The sequence below is a fragment of the Oxyura jamaicensis genome, chromosome 33 (genome assembly GCF_011077185.1).
Source record: "Oxyura jamaicensis isolate SHBP4307 breed ruddy duck chromosome 33, BPBGC_Ojam_1.0, whole genome shotgun sequence".
NCBI lineage: Eukaryota > Metazoa > Chordata > Aves > Anseriformes > Anatidae > Oxyura > Oxyura jamaicensis.
Window position 1 is genome coordinate 2,222,115 of NC_048924.1, and position 13,198 is coordinate 2,235,312.

General features: G+C 54.2%; 2 long non-coding RNA genes across 2 annotated transcripts in view; one reads left to right on the forward strand and one right to left on the reverse strand.

Moving 5' to 3' along the window:
- The window catches only part of LOC118155627, a 5,873-nt gene extending 1,237 nt beyond the window's left edge, over positions 1-4,636 (forward strand). Inside the window, exons 2-3 of the long non-coding RNA XR_004745922.1 lie at positions 2,343-3,183; positions 4,416-4,636. This is a non-coding gene — a long non-coding RNA (uncharacterized LOC118155627). The remainder of the gene's footprint in view (positions 1-2,342; positions 3,184-4,415) is intronic.
- LOC118155626 overlaps positions 1-4,673 on the reverse strand; it is a 5,757-nt gene extending 1,084 nt beyond the window's left edge. The window contains exon 1 of the long non-coding RNA XR_004745921.1: positions 4,586-4,673. This is a non-coding gene — a long non-coding RNA (uncharacterized LOC118155626). The remainder of the gene's footprint in view (positions 1-4,585) is intronic.
- Between the last annotated feature and the right edge of the window lie 8,525 nt (positions 4,674-13,198).

The following is a 13,198-nucleotide window of genomic DNA, read 5'->3' on the forward strand; positions in this document are numbered from 1 at the left end:
TGCCTCTAGACATACGTGACCCCCTACGTACGTGCCTCCGTATCCACGCGTCTCTCTCTACACGTGCCTGTCTCCATACGTGCCTCCATACGCACGCCCGCGCCTATAGAGGTGCGTGTGCTGGTCCTGTGAGCAGCAAGAGGCGCCTGGGGGGGTCGGGTGGCTTCCCGCAGCCGGCCCCAAAAGTGCAGCGTGGCTGTGCCGCCCCGCACAGAGGCAGCCTTATATACGTCCCAGCCCCACCTCGCTATACCGCCCTGCACAGAGGCAGCCCTGTATATGCACCGACTGCAGAGATGTGCCTCGGGGACAGAGCTGGGGGGGGGGGGGGGTTGTGGGGGGGTTTTTGGGGATGGGGCCAGAGACCTGGGGGACATCTGGATGTCCCCATTTCTGGATGTCTGCAATTCTGTAGGGCCCTGTTTCTATACTTTTTCTATATGTTTGTATATTTTTTTCTGTTTTCCTGACTCTCCTTGTGGGCCGTATGGGTGTGCATCCGCAGAGGGGGCTCGGCTGGGCCCCCCAGGCAGTGTCACCTGGCACGGACGGGGCTCAGGGGGATGTCACCCTGCTGAGGGTGCTGCTCAGGTTCACCTATGGGCATGAAGGAGGGTGGGGGTCCCCTTGTCCGCCCCCTGAGCCCACCCAGGACCCCCCCAGCTCACACAGGGGCAGACCCCACGGTCACCCATCCCCTTCAGGACAAGTCACAGATGTGTGAGGCTCTCCCAGGTGACAGCTTTCAGGGTTTTCCCCCCCAAAAAATCTCATAGGAGGTCGCACATCCCAGCAGACGCCCCTGGCTAACCCCCACCCTAACCTCTCCCCGTGCCTCCCATCGCTCAGTGTCTCCTGTAAGTCTCCTATAGACCCCCTATAGGTCTCCTATAGGCCTCCTATAGCTTTTCTCTGCATTTCGGCAGCGTTTGGGATTTGTCACCGAGGTCCTGGAGGGCTGCTGCTCCTAGGGACACCCTAAAGCACCCGCAGCCCCTGGGCACGGCGATGCTGCCTCGGACCCCGTCCTCAGCCCCCTCCCCAGCCCCGCGGCTCCCCGGCATCACCACCAAAACGCCCGGCTCCCGCTGCGACGCCTCCCGTGGTTTCTTAACCTCCGTTAATTTCCTTAAAACAGCGCGCCTGGGCCGGGGGCGAGCTTTAATCCCGGCTCCGAGCCCTCGGCATAACTCCTGCATCTCAATTCGTGAGGTGGCAGGCATTATATTTTTCTGTCACTTTGGTTAGCTGCGTATTAAAGAAGGCACGGTGGGACGGCGAGATGGATGGGGAGAGGTGGCAATAAAGAAAGAAAGGAGGAAGGAAAAGCAGGAGGGAGGAAGAGCAGACCCAGGTCTAGAGGGGGGGTTGGGGGAGGGCTCAGCATCCTGCCCCATCTTTGGTGTGCTCTGATGCTTTCCCCCAAAAATGAAGGGTTTAAATCAGCTGGGGAGCCCCCGGGGTTGCTCGGCTCAACCTGCTTGGGCTGGGTCCGGATCCCACCCCCCAGCCCCAGAGATCTGATGGCATATCCTGTGCCTGGGGTGGGGGGAGATGGCGAGGGTTTGCCTGGGGGAAGGCCTCCTGCCCTGGGAACGGGGCTGGGAAAATTGCTGCGGCCCTGTTATGCCGTTTAAGAAAACCCCACAGCTCTGTGCACCCAACAGCATCGCGCGTTTGGCCCCCGGCTGCCGGCAGGTTCAATCCGGGCGAGACGCGGCCACGGGCAGCAGCGCCGGCTTCCCACCTTGCTCCATCCCTTCTGGGGACAGGAACTGGGGCGGGTTTGGGGTCACCTCTGCAGCGCTGCCCCCCCCACCCACCTCCATCCCTCCCCCCACCCCCGGGCATGCAGCTATTCGGAAAGAGAAGCCGAAATCCGGAGCAAAAGGGAGAGAAACAAGCGGGTTTGGGATGCTTTGCAAAAATCTCTGGATTCCTTTTTTTTTTTTTTTTTTGGCTTTGGAGGGTGGGGGCCCCTGCAGCAGCCCCCCTCAAAGCCGCGTCGTGCTGCACCCGCTCCGCCGGCGCCTCCCCTCTTCCTCCCTGCGGGTTATTGTTTCCTAAGCAAATAGAGATGTAAATATACGGCAGCTCCCAGGCGGCTTTGACCTGGCAGCACGTTGCAATTCTCACTGCCATTTACACGTCCTCGTCGCACTTATTTATTTTTATTAAAATAGTTTTTTTTTTTTTAAAAAAAGAATCAACCAAAAAAAAATAAAACCAACAACAAAAAAAAACAAACACCCCAAACAAACAAAAGAACCAACAAGCCAAGGAGGAGAGGAACCCTTGGCTCTCCAAGCTGCTGGGAATAAAGTGTATTTTCTTTTTTCCAGGAGGCTCTCTGGGCTGCTTTCTCGGCGAACACTGCTCTCTTGTTCTTAGAATCACTTTGCCATCTTGTGGCTCTCGGGAAGGAGGGGCCTCACCCTGCGCTCACCCCCATTAATCACCCGGACAGCCCTCGCTTGGCGAGGCCTCTCACCCTTTTCATCTCCCGGTTTGTATGCAGCCGCCCGCCCGCTCCAGCCCCGCACAATGCCGCCTCCTCCCCGCAGCATCTCCTCCCCACGCCTGCATCCCGCTCCCGAGCACCCAGGAGCATCCGCATCCTGCATCCCCCATCCCACAACTCCCATCCCACATCCCTCATCCCACATCCTGCATCTCTCATCCCTCGTCCCACATCCCTCATCCCACATCCACATCTCTCATCCCTCATCCCGTATCCCACGTCCCTCATCCCGTATCCGTATCCTGCACCTGCATCCTGCATCCTGCACAGGGACAAGGACACCGCTTCCAAATCTATTTTATTCCCCCCCCCTCCTCATGGCCTCCGAGATGATTTGCCCGGCGTTGCAGTGACCTGGTTATTATTCCATCGGGGGAGGACTTCACCCTCTTGGGTGCCAAACTTCGGGGTGCAAGCGGGTGGCTGGCACCACGCTCAGAAACAGAGATGGCCCAGTCCCCTTCCAGGAACCTGGTGCAAGCAAGAGCAACCACTGCAAGGGTGAAAAATGAGGAGAGAAAGTGCAAATCCCGTCCAATTGCAGATTCGGTGCATTTTTCTCTCCTTTAGGAGATGAGCATTCATCTCCCGTGCGTGTCGGAGTACGGATGAGGGCTAAATGCTACCAGACGTGTGTGCACATGCCCTGGCGTGGTGCAGAGGTGTGTTTTCCCTTATGCAGGTCTTTTCCTAATTCTTGAGCACACCCATGCGTATATTTGGGGTGGCTCCGTGCAAGGCACGTTTTTGCACGGTGCAGATGAGGGCAGAAGGATGATCTGCATCCCTTCTGCTTGCCGAAGCCCCGGCCGGGGGGGACGAGACCCCTGCTTGCTGCCGTGAAATGCCGGCACCCCGGAGGAGCCGGGAGCTCGCCGGCAGCTCGAGCGCGCCCGGAAAATGGCTGCTGTAAGCGAATTACAACTCCATTCCGGGAATTAAATCACAACTCGGCGCTAACTCAATTGCACCTCGTACGGCGGAAAGGTCAAGCGGGACACGGGCTCGCGGCGTTCCAGTAATGAGAGCTTCCAGGCAGCCTCGCCCCGCGCTAACGAGACGAGTGGGGCCGCCCCAGCCCCTTCCCCTCCTGGGCTTCTTCCCGCAGCCCTCGGGAGGGTGCAGGAGGCCCCTTGTGCACCCTTGCATGCGCGAGGCGAAGGGCAGGTGGCTTTGCGCAGGCGCGCAACGTGCGGCTTTGCACGGATTTAATGCAGCTGTGAATTTGCAGCCAAAAAGGCGGGAGCAGGCTGGGGTGATAGATACGTGTCGGTGCAAAGCATCGCCCCGGCTCCCCATGCTGGGCACAACCAGGAGCGGATTTCTTGGGATGCAGAGCGCAGGAGCCTGGTGGGAGCGGGGGCAGGCAGCGTGGTTTGGCCTCGTTGCTAGACCAAGGCGCATGGCCCAGCCATTTGCCTTCATCATTATTGGATTGGAAATCCCCCCGGGACCGGCTGCCCCCAGCACGCTGGATATCCCCAGCTGGAAACCCGCTCACCCCCTCTCCAGCTGCGGGTGCATCAAGCAAGAGACGCTAGCTCAAACGCTCTGCAGCGCGCCAGCAGCCCTCTCCCAGCGCCGCGCGAGAACAATGGACAATAAATAAATAAACACCCGCTTTTTTTTCTTCCCCCCCCCCCCTTTTTTTTTAAAAAAAAACGAAATCCTCCCCGTGCATTAGCATGCAAGGCGCTCGGTGCCGCTGCGTGACCTTTCTTTGCACCGGCTTCTGGGGAGGAGCGCGGCGCGGCGGCGGGATGCGAGCGGAGGGGATTGCGATGCAGATTCTAATTTTGCGATTACTGTCACAAAGCCATTTGTCACCCGCCCCGGGGAGACTCCGCGGACGTCAGCCCTCTGATGCTTCTTATTGCTGGCCTAATCTTTACAGATTGAATTAAGATTGGGGGACTTTATCAGCGGATTGCGCTGGGTGAAGGGTTAGGCGCGGATTTCATTTGTTGGACGATGGAAGGACGGAGGCCTCCACCCCACCGAGCCGAAAAGGGAAAACCGACCCCAAAACCAACACCACCAACACCACCAAAACCCGCCTATTACCGTGTAATCAAATCGCCTTTGAGACGCTTTTCGGAATAAAGCAAGATGGATGTTGCATCCGTCCCCCCGTCTGCAGAGCAGAGGCGATCGCCCTCCATCCAGATATTAATTCTCCTATTAAATTAAATAACGCGGAGGGTTGTGCTGCTTTCATTAAGCGTCGTGGGCGAACGAGCTCCCTGCAGCCTCCGTCTCCCCGTCTCCCGCTCCTCCGAGCAGCGCACTAATTAGCAACAGGCAGCAGAAATGCTCGTCTGCCTCCCCTTCTCTCGCTTATTAATCGCTGCGAGTAATAAATAGACTTCTGGGGCTCGAGGCGGGGACGTGGGTGCCGGCGGCCCTGCGAGCGTGGTGCAGCGCCCGCTGCTGCCCCTTGTCCCTTGGGCACCTTTTGGGGTGCCCTTCCAAAAAGGCAGAGGATGGATGTTGTCACCTCCTGCTGCTGGGGGGGGGAACGACTGCCCCAGACAGGGTGAGTGTATCCTGCTAATGAGTTTGGGATTGGTAATTGCAGGTGGCGGTGCTCGGTCAGGGTAAGAGCCACCGATGCATCCCTCCTGCAGTGCCCATGGGAAGGATGCTTTGGGATGGTGATGTAGGAGCCTCGGTGCATCCCTGGTGGAGGTCATTTTGGGTATAAACCCCTCGTCGTGGCTCACCCAGGCTCCCTCTGGAGTCAGTGGAGAGAATCGGCACAAATCAGGAATTTCCAGGAAAACACCCCAAAGTGACCCAACCCCTTCCCATGGAGCGAGCTGGTGTCTTAGGCAATTCCAGCTGGGAGAGGAATGTTCAAAAACACATCTCGAGGGCTTGCACGGAGCCAGATAATGCAAATTCTCTGCTCACCCCAAAACGGAGGGCTCCCAACCAGCCCCCTCCATCCCCATCACCCACCACCGTGTCACCGTGGCCCTGCCGAGGGGTGAGAGCTCGTTAAACGGCGACAGCCTCCTTGGTCCTGCTCATCTGCCTGGCCTTCACTAGGAAGAGATTGATTTAAAACCTCTAGCTCGAAGCCCGAGATCCTTTCTAAAAAATCCTTGCTGCTCATTATGGTAATTGGTTTTGCTCGCTCTGCTGGCAAGCCCTGGTAAGGAGCTCACGGCCCTGGCTCGCCCCTGCCCTGTGCTCGAGGACTCAGCCCTGCTCGAGGATTATTGAGTTTCACGCTGACGTGCTTGGGTTTAGGAGAGCTCAACTATTTTCCACCCTTTTTCTCGCCCTGGAAAAGCAGGGGTTTGGTTACAGCACCGTGGGAAGCGCTGTGCTGAATTTATCCCTGCTTTTGCTCATCCTTTTAATGCACCCTGGCTTTGCGCGTCAACGCTGGCGATTCCAGGGCTTTGCCTGAGCATTTGGGGTGCTCACACCTGCTGGCTTTTCTCTTCCAAAGCCCAAGTTCCCCTTGAAAATTTCTTAGTGAAAAAAAAAAAAAAACAAAGAGATGAGGTGGCTTCCCCCCGGTTTGCCACAAAGACAGCCCCGACCCGGGGGATTTCAGCAGGACTTTGGTGCGCTCCATCCCGTACATTTTTAGGAGAGAACTCTTTTCAAGCTCAGCTGTTTGGGCTTAAAAGCCCAGCCCTTGGCACTCAGCCCTTGGTGGTAATGGTGCTCAGTGGGCTGCCCTTTGTGTTACAAAGCGATGCTCTGCGGCTCCGGCCGAGCTTCTCGGAGCCGCCTGCCCGGGACTGCCGGCTTCCCGGTACGGCTTTGTGGGACCTATAAAACCATCAGCCTTCCCCTGCAAACAAAGCCGGTTGCACATACGAGGCTGGGGGGAGGCAGGGCTGGGAGGCAGGGAGGACGGCGTCTGGTTTGTGCCGTGCTCAGCCCGAGGGTGGGATGCTCTCCCCGGCTCCCGGTTGCTCGCTCCCCTGCGACGCGTTTGCCCGTCCTCTTCCCAAAGGCAACGGGGGAAGAGGGGCGGCTGCAGGAAGCCATTTGCTGCATCCCGTAAGCCGTGGGGGGTGGCGGGGAATTGCCCATGCCGAGGGAGATGCTTTTCTCCCTCCCTGAGCTGAGACGAGAAGCTCGCGGACCTGCGGGCGTCTACGGTAAAGAGAGATGGATCCTGACCGAAACGCCGGGGGAACGGCAGTAAATTACCTTCCATTGACTGAGGAGCACTTTCATCCCTACCAAAGTGCACTTTGCATGCATTTTGCATGCACTTCAAGTGCACTTTAAATTAATGCACTTTAAACTCAAACCCTTAGTTAATTCAGATTTGCCTGCTCAAGTGTTCCCTATCCGGTACATCCCTGGTGCAGGACCCAACCCGAGGCCCCCCGATGCTGGCAGAAGGGCCTCCAGGTTGGCTTCATCCCAAATCCCATGGCTACAAAGGCAGCGTCTGGCTTTCCCCTTCTGTCCTCTTCGGGGGAGAGGTGGGTGCTCACTCGCTCATCCTCCAAAGGGATGCTCAGGACCTACCTAGAGTGCTCCACCTTTCTCTGTTGACTTTGGAAGGAGATGAGGCAACCGATCCATGCCAATATTTTCTATTTGAGCAAGGAAAATCCACCAGTAGTGCTGGAGAAAAATGTTCTGCCCTCCCCAGGTTTTTCCTTGCTTCAATGAGCAATGCCTGACCCACATGGGGCTGTACAGAAGACAAGGATGTGGCGCCAGGCAGGCTCCAACAGCCCTCTGGTGGGATGGGGACTTTCTGAGCTAATTTTCACCTTTTTCACCCAATCTGCTCATTCTTTAGCCATGTGCAAGGTCACAGTAGGGAGACAGCAAGCACGTCCTACCAGGCTTCACCATCTCAAAGCCTGCTCTACACCAGCCCCATCTGCAGGCTGTGGGACAGCGAGGTGCTCTGCCTCAGCCTTCTTCACGTTGCCTCCCGAAGGGAAATAATTTACTTAGCTACCATCCTGCTAACTTTCTCCTGTATTGATCCATTGCCAATTGGCTGTTCTGCAAGAGAAATGAAGCCGGCAGCCACAGGATTAGCTGTTAATGCATCAGCGGACTCTGAAAGGACAAAGTCAAGGGGATGCGCTCTTTTGAGAAAGTTTGCCAGGCTGCTTTTGGCAGGAGGTGAGGACGTTTGGGGTTTGGTTGCTCCATGGTCTAGGGTGGGCTGCCAGAAGTGTGGACAAGCCTCTCAGTCTGTGATTCATTGGCCTTTCCCATCACTCCCAGCTTGCACAAGCAGCCGTGGTATCGCGAAGACTGGGAGGCAGCCATGGTCCTTGTACCGCCTGCCTTCATAATATCTGGTAATTTCGTATTACGATGATTTTATATTATGATATTTCATCATATTCACAACAAATAATATTCATCAGTTGTGTGGGCACTTTTCAGCTGCGTAACATTAGTCATTTAGTAGGTGGGCCTAAATTAGGAACTTCATGCCCCAGTTCCTCTCCACATTCAATGGAGAGAGACAAGCACCTTCAGGACTTAATTGAAGTGCTCATCGCAAATCCACCAGGAATTCTGCACCGGGAAAAGGAAACCTCCAAATCAGTGCCCAAAATCCACCTCGCCTCCTTCCATCGACCCCACAGGAATGGACCGTTTTGGCTAACCATAACCATTTGGTTATGCTGGAGCAGGACACGAGGGAGGAGGGTTTGGGAGCCAGCGTGCTGTAAATCCTCGCCACGAGGCGCATTGGCAGCCGGGCAAGCCCAGCGGCACTGAGACATATCTATAAGGGGACATTCATCAGCATTAATCCAAATCAACTTTGAAAGTGGATTAGCTAGAGCACATAAAGCCCCTTTCTGGACACTTATTCAGAATTAGAGTTGGTTTAATTCACTTTAGCTTAATTCGCAAAGCTAAACCGAATTAAGGCTGGCTGCCTTTTGAACGAGCAGCTCCATGAGCGGGTTTAATGTAATTTATCTTGCCCGCTTTAAATTCACGCCTCCAGCTGATCTATACGCCACCGGGGAGGTGGGCTGGCAGGTGACCCCAAGGTAAGAATTACAGCCCCGTGTCCCCGTTCGGGCTCCGCTCTGCTCGCAGCCGGCAAATCGCCCGCTCCGTGTCGGAGCCGTATGCTGGGCTGCCAGCCTGCCACCTGTGTGAGTTGTGGCTGCCCTGAGAGGGTTTTTTTTGTGACACATCCCACGGTGAAATGCAAGACCAAGCGATGTGCAAGGGCAGGGCTGTGAGCGATGCAGCTACGCTGCGGGAGGAGCAACCGGGAAAATCACTCGTGGAGCATCCGCGGGGCTCTGCTGGCACCTGAGACCGTCAGCACACCTCCTGTCCCAGGGGAGAAGGTCCCAGTGATGGTAAATGTGACATCCTGAGGGGTTTTGAGCCTTTTAATATATATATATTTTTTCCATCCCTGATTCCAGCCCCTTTCGACTCCCTGTTCTCTTCCAAGGCAAGACCCTAGGAACAAGCCAGGCGTTTCCCCACCCAAGCTGGGAATCTGACCCCATTTCGGTCTCCCCCTCTGCAGACGATGGCGTAACTCTCAAAGCACGGGCTCCAGCGCAGAGTTCCTCCCCTCCCGGCCGTTCCCATTTGGGACCTGTCTCGGCAGACCCCGATTTCACCCGGCTTCCTCCCAGGCAATGTCACCGCACCACTGCCATCTACAGCGTGACCCCCAAACATCTCAGCAGGGTCACCACGTCCTGGAGCAGGACGGAGGGAGAAGATCTTTCAGCCTGGGTGTCTCCGCTGCCCCTGATCCATGGGAGGGGATGGGAACCACAGGGGACCCCGAGCAGGATGGGACCCTCTGAGGAAATGGTATCTACAGCAGCGATCTCGCTGGAATTTGGCTTGAAATGACCCCATCAAACCGGACACCGAGAGGGGAAATGCCTCCACCGGGGCTTCGAGGAGGTTTCTTGTCTTCTCCTTATTAATCACAGAAAAGAAAGCGGGTCCTTTCCCCTCCCATAAATCTTGCTGAGCGCTTTGCTGGACCCTTGGCTCGCCGCCTCCCTGCTCTGCTTCTCCAGTGGACAAACTGGGGAGGAAAACTGGTGTTCCGGCAGCTCCGGGCTCCTGCAGGGTGCTAAGCATGTGCTTAAAGTCAGGCAAATGTTTCCGTGCTTCATTGAGCCTGGGCTTTAAAATCATAAGCTTTGCTTTAAATTCCTGAGCTGAATTTCCTTGGTTTTGAGGGTTTATTGCTCAGTTTTCTACAGATGAGAAGAGGAGAAAGTTTATCTCCTTGGGCAAAATTGGGGCTCCTGCCTTTCTTCCAGACAGGACCTGGTGCCTTCATCACAAGGCTCTTGGTAACTTGTTAGGAAGCCCCAAACTTATGAACAAATGAGGAAATTTGAACATTTTATAATTATTCTAAGAGCTGCTTTAGCATCTCCTGAGACTCTGATGGACTGCCTTCAGGTGTGTCTGATGGAAACACGGTGCCCGCTGGGTTAACGCCTCTCTTTTTGCTTGTCAGTGATGGAGATACAAGGCCCTCGCTGGACGCTCTTGGCTTTCAGCTCCATCCACTGGGACCAAAGGAGAGAAAAATCTGGGGGCTGGCACAGCTCCCTGTACCCCCATCTTCTCAAAAAAAAAAAAAAAAAAAGGCCCAAATATTGCCAATATCTTCACGTCTCCTAAATGTCTGGTTTCCATTAGTTGATGGGCACCTCTTGAAGTATTTCAGCAGAGGGATTTTAAATGGTTCTACCATGAACCACTCTCAAGGTAACCATTATTATATCTTAAAAACATTTTATTACAAAGGCATATGTATGTTTTAGCAATGCTCAGATGGCTACTTAATGTCATGTTTATCCCAGGCCAGACGCTTCTCAGAATGAATGAGGACTGCAAGATCCAAGTTCCCCTTTTGTTTAATGGACTTCAAGTTGTTTAAATCATCAGCTTCACCCAAATGCCTCACGTAAAACTGGGCGGTCTATTTTTCTCCATTAAAAGTTCATTTGTCAGAAGTGGGGGGCGAGACTTTCTGGAAAGCCCTGATGGAGAACATAAATGTCCATGCTAGGTCATGGCCATGGGTTGGGTGTTCTCATGTGGGATGGGCCATTTCTTGGTAGAATGGGCCCAAAACTCACAACCTCCATCCTTCCATGCACCCTTGCTGGGATGGGTGCTCTGGCGGCCTGACGCATACCCTAGACCCTTTTCCTTCCCCCGTGCCCCCTCTTTAAGCCGGACTCCCCCAACCCATGGCTCCCCAGTTCCTCCCCAAGCCCCTGTGGGTGGTGGAGATGGGGATGAGCTGGTGGCAAAGGCCACCATGGGGTGTCCAGTTCAGCACAGACCATGGAGAAGAAGCACACTCCCCTTGGAGAAGAGCTGGGCAGCGAGGAGTGAAGCCAGGCAATGGGTTTGGTTTTGCAGAGCCTGAAGCTGAGCTGAGTCCTGCTCTTGACAATGGATTTTGCACGGATAGAGATTTAGGATATCAAGGTAGAGACAACGTGTGCAACCAGCTCCTGGGAGGACACAAGGCTTGGGGTGGCTTCTCCATCCACAGCCACTGTTAAATCTGAACATTTCCCTCTCGGATATATCCCCTGGCCTGGACAGGAGAAGCCCTGCAGCACAAACACCACCAACTTTACTCTCAATATTGTTTTTTTATTATTATTATTCCTTCCACACCCACAAAGACACAGAGCTACCCCCCCTATAACCCTCAAAGCCCACAGGCTGCAATTCTCCGCCAACCGCCGCCTGGGTGACTTTGTATTCTCCTTGCAATATTCATGCGTGTGCGGTACAAATGTAAATACATCCAGGCTGTCCCGCTTTGATTCATGCTTTGGTATCAAATCACATGTGCCTCCCCGGATGCCATAAATCTCCGCACGGGAACTCCACCTGAATTGTTCTTTGTGCGTGTCGCAGGTCAGGATGAGGAACTGCGTGGCGGGGGGAGCTGCAGACCCCCCTCGCCAGCGCAATATTTCCATCTGCCTCCACGGGTTGACGTCTTCGAGGGGACGCAGGCCACACCGGGCTGGAGGGGATCATCCTTGGGCCTGGCTGGCTCCAGAGGAAGCAAAATGTGAAATAAATAAATAAATAAATAAATAAATATGCTTTCTGGGGACCTGACGTGTTACAGATCATGGACCTTGTTGTCCCAGCCCGGTGAGGAGCAGAAACGTGTTCAGGGCAGAGTCGGAATTTTTGCCACCAGCCCAGCCATCACATGGAGTCATTTTGGCCACCCGGGAGATGAGGTCCCACCTACGTGGGTGCTCAGGGTCCCTGCAAAGTCAATGGATGGAGCTCAGCACGTCCAGAGCCCAACCCTGTCCACCAGAGAGCCGTGTTTGGGCCGGGATGGGTGCCCATGGGAGCTGGAGGCAGCCAAGAGTTGTCTCACCACTCCATGACCACTCCAGAGCCAGGTCCTTGTGGTGGTCCTTGGAGCATCTCCTGGGTAGGCTGGTGGGAGCAGCGACCAGCACCGAAGTCCCCATACTGGTGGACAGAGAGAAGTGACCAAAGAGCACCCAAAACCACCACGTCCTTCCATGGGCCAAGCGCGCAACTTCGGGGATGCTCTGGCACGGGGCACTCTGCATCCCAAAACTCACCCTACAGCCAGCTGAGATCCCACGGAGCAAAGCCTTGCTGGCAAACACCATCAGACCTGGCTGAGCTCACAGCTCGGGGCAGATTCCAATGAAATTAAGGGTTTTTTTTTTTGCGAATGTTGGGGAAAAGAAGGAGTGAAACACTCACGGACTTCCAGGGAGAGAGAGACTCGCCAGCAAGAAGGATTGGAGACAATTACGGAGCCCGGCACAAAGCCCTCAACGTCTTTCATTATATCCACAGAATTAAACCACGTGGAGTGAGCATCGAAAATTCGCTGGCTAATAACAGAAGTAAAAAGTTGTTAATCAGGCACGTGGCCCTATAAAATAAAGGGAATAATTGAAAAGATATCTAATTTATCTATTGAATGCCTCCAACGCTCTCTTTATCACTTAGATGGACAGAATATAATTGGTATGGTGAAAGCCATCAATCTTAGGAAGTGGGCTTTCTGTACAAGATACAACTATTACTGTCATATTATGACACCATAATATCAAGATCAATGACATTTTAAATGCACTCCAGTTATGGGCAATTGGTGACAATAAAAACAGTGACAAATTGATGAAACAAGCGCCAAATGATCTGGTGTCTAAAATAAACCATAAATAATCTTCTTAAAAAATATATATCTGCCGAATTCACAGTCATTGGCGGGGGGGTTGGGGGGGGGACGATGACTTCTTCAATTGATCGATTTACCCGGGGACAGAAGTATCCGATGGACTGCGATTTTCTTGAAGGGGCAACTTTCTGCTTTGATTTAGGGGTTATTCCCATGCAGTTTAATAATGTTATCGTTAGCATAATTATTGCCATAAAAAAAGAAAGGTTATCACTTAGAAGTGGAAGCTACTCCCAGCTGAAGAGTCAACACGATTGCGCAGTAAACACCAACGCATTTTTTAAATATTATGGCACCAGGACAGCAATATTCCCTCAGGGTGTCTGCGGCCCTTAAATAAAGATAATAGCAGCGGCAGCAATCACTTCTGGATCTTTGCAGAGTGCTCTGCTCGCAGGCCTGGCTGTGCTCCCGGGACAGCATTTGCTTTTTTTAGCAAGGGGTCAGAG